At 39.0% G+C, this 12,500-nt stretch overlaps 1 pseudogene across 1 annotated transcript in view; it reads right to left on the bottom strand.

The window, feature by feature from the left end:
- The window catches only part of LOC144956321 (G-protein coupled receptor daf-37-like), a 33,840-nt pseudogene that overhangs the window by 11,463 nt on the left and 9,877 nt on the right, over positions 1 to 12,500 (bottom strand). The window contains exon 3 of the transcript XR_013641942.1: positions 170 to 475. The product of XR_013641942.1 is annotated as a G-protein coupled receptor daf-37-like (transcript). The remainder of the gene's footprint in view (positions 1 to 169; positions 476 to 12,500) is intronic.

Raw genomic sequence — 12,500 nt, 5'->3', positions numbered from 1 at the left:
GTGTGTTATGGATCGTGTTGGTTACTGTGTTAAGCTGAATTGTGGTGACCCCGTTCCCATTGCAACATGGGTTCTTGTAAAATCTGTATCCGTTGCGCTTAGCTTGCGATCCTTTTAGGACAAACCTGCTACGAGGAAATTTTGTATTATTCATCGGAATTTGGGCCATTTCCTTCCTGAGTTTTGCAGCTCGGATGAGGGTTAGGATTAGAATCCGTTGAAAACGCACAGAAGTATGAGAGGAAGGAATGTAAACATCAGAACCAAAAACCAGTAGTACCCCACCCCGTAGGCGGGCTCTTCTGCAAATGTCGTATACCGGAAGCGGTATTCCGTGACATTGGTGACGTCATTTGGAGAGGACGTGACCTCTAGTTCCCAGAATTCCGGGACCGTGCACAAAATGGTGGTCAAGGCAACAAGTGTTGTTACAATCCGGGCTCTTTGAGGTGTGCAGAGTGTTCGACCTGAAATTAGATCCGAAAATAAAATTAATTAAAATCAAATTAACTCTCTCCTTACCACCCATTTTCAGTGTCCCCCAAAATGTCACGCCCACTCAACACAAAAATAGAATTTTCTTACTTAAACAGAAATCTAACAAGTACAGTCTATGCATAATATTGTTCAGCAAAATGAGCTCTACAACACAGTGTCAAGTTTTTATAGATATAACAACAAATTTTCTTAAATTTTGTGATGCGCAAAAGAAATCAGAAAGATAAAATTGTTGGTTGTATCGTAACGAATGTGACGATTTTCCGGTGGTTGGTACGGAGAGGGTTAAGCGATACAATTAAAACCAGCAATTATTATGTAGCTGGGTCAGTTGGATTCGGCGGACAGTAATTTGCGATAGACTAGCGCGTCCGATCTAAAGTTTAGCAAGTACATAATTCAATTCAAATTATCAGTTTCACGCTATAGAAACCGGGATAAACTCCGGCTCCACGGGCCTAATGGATCTGAAGGACAAGACCGGACCAGACCGGACCGCTCCTAGAAAACGAACCACTGATTTTATTCAGTCGTTCATTCAACCAATGGGATCATTTGTTACCTTCAGAGCTCTGAAGGACTACCACAGACATATTGCCGTATTCTGGGAAAACCCATATTAAAAAATTTGGCCAGAAAACTCGTCCTTCAAATACCGATCGATTTAAACGACTCTCATCTTGGCAAAAACTCTCAAACCCGGGACTTCGACGAAGTCCCGGGTTTGAGAGTTTTTGCCAAGATGAGAGTCGTTTAAATCGATCGATATTTGAAGGATGGGTTTTCTGGCCAAATTTTTTAATATGGGTTTTTCCAGAGTTCGGCAGTATAGACTATATATCTTATATTATTTGACCACGCGATGAGCGAGAATCCTGTCATAGTTAGATTAATAACCACGCTCAACACATTTGCATATCGTAAATCATTAATAATAAGTGAATATTCATGAAATATTTTGAACTATTTTTAATATTATCTAGATATGGAATTTCATCACTTAATAATAACCATGATATAAATATATCATTACAATAATATATTCCATTCCGTGAAAAATCCCCATACATTCATGACGACTTCGCATTGAGACAAATTTATTGATGCTATGAGTCTAGTTAAAAATACCCTCATATCATCCGCCGACCGGATATAACGTACCGACACAAAGAACTATGTGCAACCTTAAGCGCTCATAGTTTGATTGTTAGAATAGTCTTCACCAGTCATAGCGTCACTTCCTTCCTAATGACGCATGGTAACTTAGTAACACTGGCTCTAAACTATCGGAACAATGGCGGACGCCCGTATGAAATATTTCTCCGGCGAGTATAAAGCGTATCCAGAAGAAAAAAAAACACATACATTTGATCATGTTTTGACTTTTACACATTCTGATCACAAGACATATGAAAAGTTCTAACCAGCATGAAAAATAAAAAGTACAGATTTTCTTTGTTTAGAACCAAGATGGCCGCCGTTGCCAGGCGGCGTGACATCAGACTATTGAATCGTATTTAGTCAGAACTAATCATACAAATGGCTGGCTAAAAACAATAACAAAGATCGAGTGACGTCAATTTCGCTCCAACTATTGTTAATTGAAAAACTGAGTTTATATAAATATATATTATATATATATATATATATATATATATATATATATATATATATATATATATATATATATATATATATATATATATATATATATATATATATAAACGTATATATATATATATATATATATATATATATATATATATATATATATATATATATTAAAAGTAGTCCATCAGAGCCATTAAAAGGCGTCATGTCTCGTCCTACATGTTAAATGTTGAGGTTCGCCAGGGACCTCGCTTTAAGCACGTTTATTGGATATTGCGCTTTATAAAAATCTGTTTTTATATATTTATTTATTTATTTATTTATTTATCTGTTTTGTTGATAAAGGGACCCCAAACGTCCACAGTGTCTTCGTTTGATAGTTTGAAGCTTTTGTTTCCATTTCCCATCGTGATTTATTATTTCTTCGAGCTTCGAGCTTCAAGCTGCAGCATTCTCATTATAATTTTTATTACTAAATAAATGAGATCTCAAATTCCAGACACCCGACCTGTGACAGATTCATCTTATAAACGTTTTTTTAAAATATATATATTAAAAATTTAAAAAAAACAACCAAAAACACAGCTAGTCGTGAAATTGATGGTTCCTCTCAGACATCTTGTTGTTATTCCTGTCAAGCTATCGATAGTAGTTTAGTATGCGCTTGGCTAAGAAACTCACACGACCATTGCCATCCGGAAATATAGACCCTAGAGACAAATTTCCCTGTGGGATGAATAAAGGGAATACTTGACTAAGAAACTCACAACATTGCCATCTGGAATTATAGATAGTATGCGCTTGGCTAAGAAACTCACAACATTGCCACCTGGAAGTATAGATGGTATGCGATTGGCTAAGAAACTCACAACATTGCCATCCGGAAGTATAGATGGTATGCGCTTGGCTAAGAATCTCACAACATTGCCATCCGGAAGTATAGCTGGATACGCTTGGTTAAGAAACTCACAACATTGCCATCCGGAAGTATAGATGATATGCGCTTAGTTAATAAACTCACAACATTGGCATCCGGAAATATAAAGACCAACTCACAAAACTATGTGTAACCTTAAACATTTATAGTCTGGTTAATACAGTTTATTGAGAATTACTCACAAACATGGATGGCTAAAAGCAATATAACAAAGACCTGAGTGACGTCAACTTCATTATTCTATCCATTGACATGGATGCCTTTATAACTATTATCTTATAGTATGAGCCTATTCGTGTGCTTGAGCTTTTATATAGCGCAATATCCACTAAATGTGCTCAAAGCGCTTTACAAGGGGTCCCTGGTCAACAGCAACATTTGACATGTAGGACAGGACATAACGCCTGTTAGGCGATATTACAATTTTTCGGACAAAGACAACGCTGTTAACGGCCAGGTACTTATCTTACACCTGAATACGGTGAGAGAATGTGAGTAAAGAGCCTTTACCAAGGACTCAACTATGCGCCGACCGCGAGGCTCGAACCCATGATATTCGGATCCGAAAGCGAGTGTCATACCACTAGACCATATAGCCGCACATGGCTTGTGTTTGGCATGTACTCAGCGTATCTCTGGCACTGTTAATACAGGAAATAAATAGCCAAGGGGACGAAAAGGGGTAAATGACAAGAAATATTCTGATTGGTTAATGCTTTATGCGGCTATGTGGTCTAATGGTATGACACTCGCTTTCGGATCGGAAGGTCCTGGGTTCGAGCCTCGCGCTCGGTGCATAGTTGAGTCTTGGGAAAAAAAGGCTCTTTACTCACATTCTCTCAACGTACTCGGGTGTAAAATGAACACATGGCCGTAAACAGCGTTGTCTTTGTCCGAAAAATTGTAAAATCGCCTAACAGGCGGCATGTCTCGTCCTCCATGTTAAATGTTGCTGTTGACCAGGGACCCCTTGTAAAGCGCTTTGAGCACATTTAGTGGATATTGCGCTATATAAAAAAAGCTCATTTTTTTGTATGTAACGGGTGAACCATCAACTTTATCTGAGTCTAAAATAATCGATTTTTCAATATTATTCTCAAATCGATTTTCCACTATCTTTCCCACCGGAATTTCACAGCGTCTGAAGAACGTCGGAAATCAATATGGAAAACATAAAAGGACATTAATCATTGTTAGGCCAGTATTTAGAGGCTTTTGTGACCCAACGGAGTCCTGAGAGCTATGTTACAAGAGCACCCGGTTCATATGCAAAGGGACCAAGATCGATCCCCGGCTGCAGTTGAGATATTCATTTCTAACTCCCCCCCCCACCCCCACACTGTCTACCCAGTAGTAATGGGTAGCTAGCTGGCTGGGTTTCTTAGACCTGGCGGAAAGATGTACTTTGTGATAGACTAGCGTCCCATCCATAGGGTAGCAAACCAATTGTTATTGTCCGTTTCACGCTAAGATAAAAAAAAGATTCCTTTATTATTCCAACAGGGGAAATTTGTCTCTAGGGTCTATTCCAAGGGAAAACTGGAATAACCCAGGCATTAGCCGCAGTGCGACGCCGCAAATTGATAAACTCCGGCTCCACGAGCATAATGGCTCTGAATGACTACTTTTTGAATGGCCCATCGTATCAGAACTGTGATGTGTAGGATTGGACAGGTGTAGAGAAATGGGTAGCTGGCTGGGTTTCTTAGACCTGGCGGAAAGATGTACTTTGCGATAGACTGACGTCCTATCCAGGGGTAGCAAACCAATTGTTATTGTCCGTTTCACGCTAAGATAAAAAAAGATTCCCTTTATTATTCCAACAGGGGAAATTTGTCTCTAGGGTCTATTCCAAGAGAAGACTGGAATAACCCAGGCATTAGCCGCAGTGCGACGCCGCAAATTGATAAACTCCGGCTCCACGAGCATAATGGCTCTGAAGGACTGTGATGTGTAGGATTGGACAGGTGTAGAGAAATGGGTAGCTGGCTGGGTTTCTTAGACCTGGCGGAAAGATGTACTTTGCGATAGACTGACGTCCTATCCAAGGGGTAGCAAACAAATTGTTATTGTCCGTTTCACGCTAAGGAAAAAGAAAATTTTCTTTATTCATCCCACAGGGGGAAATTTGTCTCTAGGGTCTATTCCAAGGGAAAACTGGATTAACCCAGGCGTCAGCCGCAGGGCAGTGCCGCATATTGATAAACTCCGGCTCCACGAGTATAATGGCTCTGAATGACTACTTTTTGAATGGCCCATCGTGTCAGAACGGTGATATGTAGGAGTAGACAAGATGTATAGGGAAATGGGTAGCTGGCTGGGTTTTTTAGACCTGGCGGAAAGATGTACTTTGCGATAGACTAGCGTCCTATCCAAGTGGTAGCAAACAAATTGTTATTGTCCGTTTCACTCTAAGGAAACCGGGATAAACTCCGGCTCCACGAGTATAATAGCTCTTAAGGACTACTTTTTTGAATGGCTCATAAGATGAGAACTGTGAACTGTGATGTGTAGGATTGGACAGGACTTCTTCTAGTCAGCTGATCCTGCGTAGGACGTTGCTTCCCGAACTTTCTTGCGAAACAGATTACGGTTTCCCGCCAGTCTACTTGCTTGAGTTGTTGTCATTCCCAGCCATTCACATATATCTTGTTCCCAGCTTCTTGTTGGTCTACCTCTTCCTCTCTTGTCGTCTACCCTTGTCTGCAGAATGTGCTTTTCTAATGATTCGTGGCGAGTCGTATGGCCAAAATAGTTCAGTTTCAATTTCTTTACAGTTTGAAGAAGAATTGGTGATTTTATTCCGATCCTTCTCATGACTTCTTTGTTTGTTTGTTTTTCAGTCATGATATTCTGAGTATGCCATTTCAAAAGCTGTGATCTTTGTGCTCTCTGCTTTGCTGATAGTCCACGCTTCGCATCCATACGTGGACAGGACAGGTGTAGGGAAATGAGTTTATAGCCACAACTATCAATCTTGGGGTTACACTACTGTAGAGTTTATGCGGCTCACTTTGTGGTCTTGTGGTATGACACTCGCTTTTGGATCGGAAGATAGGTCGATCCTGGATTCGTGCCTCGCTCGGCGCATAGTTGAGTTGAGTCCTTGGAAAAGGCTCTAGTCTTTACTCACATTCTCTCACCGTACTCAGGTGTAAAATGAGTACCTGGCCGTTAACAGCGTTGTCTTTGTCCGAAAAATTGTAATATCGCCTAACAGGTGTCATGTCCCGTCCTACATGTTAAATGTTGCTGTTGACCAGGGACCCCTTGTAAAGCGCTTTGAGCACATTTAGTGGATATTGTGCTATAAAAAGCTCAATTAAAAAAAAAAAATTATAGTGGTATGACACTCGCTTTCGGATCGAAGGTCGATCCTGGACACGTACCTCGCTCGACACATAGTTGAGTTGAGTCCTTGGAAAAAGACTCTTTTCTCACATTCTCTCATCGTACTCAGGTGTAAAAGGAGATAGATGTGATGTACAAAATAAATCAGAATAAGAAAAAAATGTATATTGTGTCGTAACAAATGTGACGATTTTCCTGTAGGTGGTAAGGAGGGTTAGTCCTTGTCTGAGGGTAAATACTCTTCAACAGTCGTAACGTCACTTCCTTCCTAATGACGCATGGTAACTTAGTAACACTGGCTCTATCGTTCTCCGGCGAGGTTAAAAGCGTATCCAGAGGGAAAAAACCCCATAAATTTGATCATGTTTTGACTTTTACACATTCTGATCACAAGGCATATGAAAAGTTCTAGCCAGCTTGAAGAATAAAAAGTAATGATTTTTTTTTGTTTAGAACCAAGATGGCCGCCGTTGCCAGGCGACCTGACATCAGACTACTGAATCCAATTACTGAATATTGAAGTTAACTATGGCGACTACAATTTTTATTACCTAAATATTACGAATTTTCAAAAATTCAATTTGGCAGGCCTGTTTTTTATAACTTTGATTATAACTCTAAATTCGATGTTAGTTGTTTTGTCAGTTCATTAGTCTACTTTTCATTATCTGTCGTCCACAAAAAACTGGTGAAAATGAAATTTTTATTTATTTTTTCCAAATAGATAATATCGGAGAATTTTGTGGCGAATGTTCATCATCCATCGTGGCTTGTACTCTTGAGCACGTTGCCGGTCAGCTGTCTCCACGAATCACGATCCTCTGCGGTCCGCATGAAATCTGTGTTGCTTTTAAAATCACATTTGGCCATTCTTCGGTTATTTAGATATGTCATTCTTTGTCTTCCTCTAGCTCTCTTTCCTTCGATCATCCCAGATGTTACCAAATTTTCTATTCCGTCTCTTCTCCACACATGTCCCAGAAACCGTGACTGCCTCTTTCTAATGGTATCGATCAATATTCTTCCCTTTCTCAGGAATGTTAGGAGAAAAAAAAAACCCCGTGAGCTTTTATATTACCGTACTCAAAGCGCTCTATTAGGGGTCCCTGGCCAACAGTAACATTTAACACCTAGGATGAGACATGACGCCTGTTAGGCGATAATGCAATCGTTTTTCTCGGACATAAACAACGCTGTGAATGACCAGGTACTCATTTTACATCTGAGTAAGGTGAGAGAATGTCAGTAAGTAAAGAGCCTTTTCCAAGAACTCAACTCAGCTATGCGCAGAGCGAGGTTCGAATCCAGGACCACCCCATCCGAAAGCGAGTGTCATACCACAAGACCACATAGCCGAACGACATATTTGTACAACCTGAGGAAAGCACTTATCTCGCTCTTATGAAAAAATGTTTTTGTTCTTGTTGAACCAGAATTTCCCAACAATATGACAGGTTGACGCGGCAGTCAACAAATTTAGTTAGACATTTATCTCGCTAGAGATAGTATACGCTTGGCCGAGAAGCTCATAACATTGCCATCCGGAAGTATAACGGACCAGTACACAAAACTGTGTGTATCCACGAATGTTTATAGTCAGGTTAATACAATTGAGTGAGCATTACTCATAAACGCGGATAGCAAAAAAAAAAAAAAACAATAACAAAGACCTGAGTGACGTCAACTTCGAACTATTTATACATGAAGATAAAACCCCGTGTGTTCCATCTTTACAGCGCTCATGCATGCAGGATTAAAACAAATCAGTCAATATTCATGCTTGCTTTTAACCATAGGATTTCATGACCCACAGAAGCCTAAATTATTCACAAAAACCAACAGCCAGCGACACGCCAATTGGATCATATATCAGGATTGTAGGTTTCCGGTCATCGATCAAAAGTCACGACAATTCTCTCCCTTGAGAGGTTTCGACACTTTGGTACTCGTTGGTAAGTCGTGTGAGTTTTTGTGGTATCGATACGTTATGACAAACGATACCAGCGACACGATCATCACATCTGCCGTACTCTGGAAAACCCCATTTTTAAAAATTTGGCCAGAAAACTCGTCCCTCAAATATCGATCAATTAAAATGACCCTCATCTTATCAACAACAACAACAACAAAAACCCTCTGAAACTTGGGATTTGAGGAAGACTTCGCGAGGTCCCAGGTTTGAGAGTTTTTGCTAAGATGAGGGTCATATAAATCTATCAATATTTGAAGGACGAGTTTTCTGGACAAATTTCTGTTTTGTCAATCGCTTCTTCTTCTTCTTCTTCTTCTTCTTCTTCTTTCTTCTTCTTCTTCTTCTTCTTCTTCTTCTTCTTCTTCTTCTTCTTCTTCTTCTTCTTCTTCTTCTTTTTTCTCTTCTATTACTTCTACTTCTCCTTCTATTACTTCTTCTTCTTCTTCTTCTTCTTCTTCTTCTTCTTCTTCTTCTTCTTCTTCTCCTCCTCCTCCTCCTCCTCCTTTTCTTCTTCTTCTTCTTCTTCTTCTTTTTCTCTTCTTCTTCTTCTTTCTTCTTTTCTTCTTCTTCTTCTTCTTCTTCTTCTTCTTCTTCTTTCTTCTTCTTCTTCTTCTTCTTCTTCTTCTTCTTCTTCTTCTTCTTCTTCTCTTTCTCCTCCTCCTCTCCTCCTCCCCCTCCTCCTCCTCCTCCTCCTTCAACACCAACAATATCATCATCCCCATCAACAGCAACAATAACAACAACAATAACAATAACAACTTCAACAAACAACAACAACAAAAAGAAGACAATATAAACAACATCCACAAATAAACACGACTAATACTATCACAAATATAACATATTGGACAAGAAACGTGATCGCGAAGTCTTTAACCCTCTCCTTACCACCTATTGGAAAATCGTCACATTTGCTACGATGCAACCGTCACTTTTCTCATCCAGATTTCATTTCTTTTTGCTATTGCTGTAAAAACTTGACATTCTGTAATAGAGTTCATATTGTCGAACAATATTATGTATAGAATGTGCTTGTTGCTTTACTGTTTGAGTAAGGAATGTCTGTTTTTGTGTTGGGTGGTGTGAAGTTTTGGGGAAAATTTTGAAAATGGCTGGTAAGGAGAGGGTTAAAGCTTAACAAATTCAACGGATGCGCCAAATTACAGATCTGTAAATATCGGGGCTTCCAAAGACAATTTATTGATTTCTCCGTCAACAAGGCGTCAGTGTTTTCCCCTCATCTGATTTCATCTATTCAAGGCTTTTCTTAGTGTCAATCAAAGTTTCTCAAAGAACTAAAATGATGCAGCGTTGTTCGAGGTTATTCATCCAAATCTAAACTCTTGTAGTATTAATCAATTTTTGGTGTATAGATAGAATGAAGTTGGCATCACTCAGATCTTTGTTATTGCTTTTTTTGCCCACCACGTTTATGAGTAATTCTCATTAAACTGTGTTAACCCTCTCCTTACCAACAATAGGAACATCGTCACATTCGTTACGAAGCAAACAACACTTTTATCGTTCACATTTCTTTCGTAAATCACACAATTTAAAGACAAATGTTTTAATTATAGCTATAAAAACGTGACACTGTGTTGCAGAGTTCATTTTGCTGATCAATATTATGCATAGAATGTTAGTTGTTGCTTTTCTGTTTTAGTTAGAAAAAAAATATTTTTGTGTTGGGTGGGTGTGAAATTTTAGGGAAAATTCTGAAAACGGCTGGTAAGGAGAGGGTTAATCAGACTATACAATTTCATGGTTACACTTCGTTTTGGTGTTGATCCATTATATATAGTTCCGGATGGCAATGTTGTTATGAGTTTCTTAGCCAAGCGCTTACTATCTATAGACATGAATAATGTCTCAAATGAAAATAATTCACGTTTTTGATGGTGCGCAGCAAGTGTATCTTACTATTAAACCAAAGCTCGGAGAGGAGATGGACGCCACCGAGCTATAGATAGTTCGGAGTTGACGTCACTCAAGGCTTTGTTATTGTTTTTTGCCATCCACGTTTATGAGTAATTCTCACTAAACTGTATTAACCAGACTATAAAAGTTAATGGTTACACATACGGTGTGTTGGTCCTTTATACTTCCGGATGGCAATGTTATGAGCTTCTTAGCCAAGTGCATACTATCTATAGATGGTTCGAAGTTGACGTCACTCATGGCTTTGTTATTGTTTTTTTGCCATCCGTGTTTATGAGTAATTCTCACTGAACTGTATTAACCCGACTATAAACGATCATGGTTACACACAGTTTTGTGTATTTGTCGGTTATACTTCAGGATGGCAATGTTATGAGCTTCTAGCCAAGCGCATACTATCTTTTCAAGTCCACTGAAAGAATATGTGGAAGACAGTTAACTCTTGACATGCCGGATCGGTCGATTGTGCCCCGGTAGATTAACGACCGCCCTTACCAACCATAGGAAAATCGTCACATTCGTTATGATATGACCAACATTTTTCTAATTCAAATTTCTCTTGTATATCATAAAATTTAAAGAAAATGATCATTGTGTTGAGGAGCATGTTTTGCTACAGAAATTATAATAATAATAATAGTAATAATAATAATAATAATAATAATAATAATAATAATAATAATAATAATAATAATAATAATAATAATAATAATAACAACAACAACATAACATTCACGCCCTGTAGTCTGTTGTGTTTCGTAATTCTAGCATGTTTTCAACTGGTGTATGGGTGTGTGTTTGTGTGTGTGTGTGTGTATGTGTGTGTATGTGTGTGTATGTGTATGTGTGTGTGTATGTGTGTGTGAGTGTGTGTGGGTGTGTGTGTATGTTGTGTGTGTGAGTGTGTGTGTGTGTGGTGTGTGTGTGTATGTGTGTGTATGTGTGTGTATGTGTGTATGTGTGTGTATGTGTGTATGTGTATGTGTGTGTATGTGTGTGTGTGAGTGTGTGTGTGTGTGTGTGTGTGTGTGGGTGTGTGTCAGCAGCTAGCTAGCGTGTCGTGTAACAAGAACAGAGCTCGGATTTCAAATACTGAAATCCAAGAATTTCATTATTCTAATTCTACCCGTTTTATGATTTCATTGCTTCATGTTGTTGTTGTCGTTGTTGTTGTTGTTGTTGATGTCGTTTTTGTCGTTGTTGTTGTTGTTGTTGTTGTTGTTGTTGATGTCGTTTTTGTCGTTGTTGTTGTTGTTGTTGTTGTCGTTGTTGATGTCGTTTTTGCCGTTGTTGTTGTTGTTGTTGTTGTACAACTGATGGCTAGAAAATCATTTTTATACCAAGTCCCAGATTTGAGAGTATTTGCCAAGACGTGGAGGGGGGGGGGGGGGGGGGGGCAGTTGGTTCAGCGGTAAGGTCTTTTGATTCGTACCCTAAAAGTAAATATATAAATATATAATTTTTAGAATAATACAACAAATCATGTGATCGATGACTAGGTTGGACGAAAACATGCACAAAGATCACTCCCATTGCCGTTTAATGAGCATGTTGTCTGGGTTATGTCATTGCATTTTTTCTGAAGATTGTTGTCGGGTTGTTCCGTGAATATTTTCGTTTGTTTTAAGATGATAACAACATATTCTTTATAATATTGTTGTAATAAATTTATAGAGAATGTCAAGGTCAATTTAAGGACGTTCATGACACACAAACAAGGGTGGGTAGGGCTGGGCGGATTAACCCAAGGTTAGTTTTCCCCGAGTGTCGGGTATCGCGATATTAAAGTAGTCGATTCTTTGGCTTTGTAAAATCAAGTACAAAGAATTGGAGTCGTAATTATATTCGATTTTTTGTTTGTTTGTTTGTTTTCAACTCTTGTTAATGACATCGTTGGCGGGCGATTCCCGCCCTCCTTTCTTTGATGTTATTTTCGCTTTGATGTCCCCGTCTTTTCAAGTCCACCCCCTCCCCTCCACTCCCCCCCCCCTCTCTCCTCTTGGCTCATCATCTGTTATGTCTGGAGTCTAATCCCAAAATGCAATCAATGAATTAATTAATAATCAAAAGTTAATGAACAATTCCATTACTGGCTCGTTAACCCTTTGATATTACGGCTATGTGGTCTTGTGGTATGACACTCGCTTTTGGATCGGAAGCTCCTGGGTTCTAACCTCGCTCGGCGCATTGTTG

The sequence above is a fragment of the Berghia stephanieae genome, chromosome 11 (genome assembly GCF_034508935.2).
Source record: "Berghia stephanieae isolate SIO BIC M18660-M18661 chromosome 11, UCSD_Bste_1.3, whole genome shotgun sequence".
In the NCBI taxonomy this organism is placed as follows: domain Eukaryota; kingdom Metazoa; phylum Mollusca; class Gastropoda; order Nudibranchia; family Aeolidiidae; genus Berghia; species Berghia stephanieae.
The sequence above is the reverse complement of the archived record's forward strand: the minus strand, read 5'-3'. Positions and strand labels throughout refer to the sequence as shown.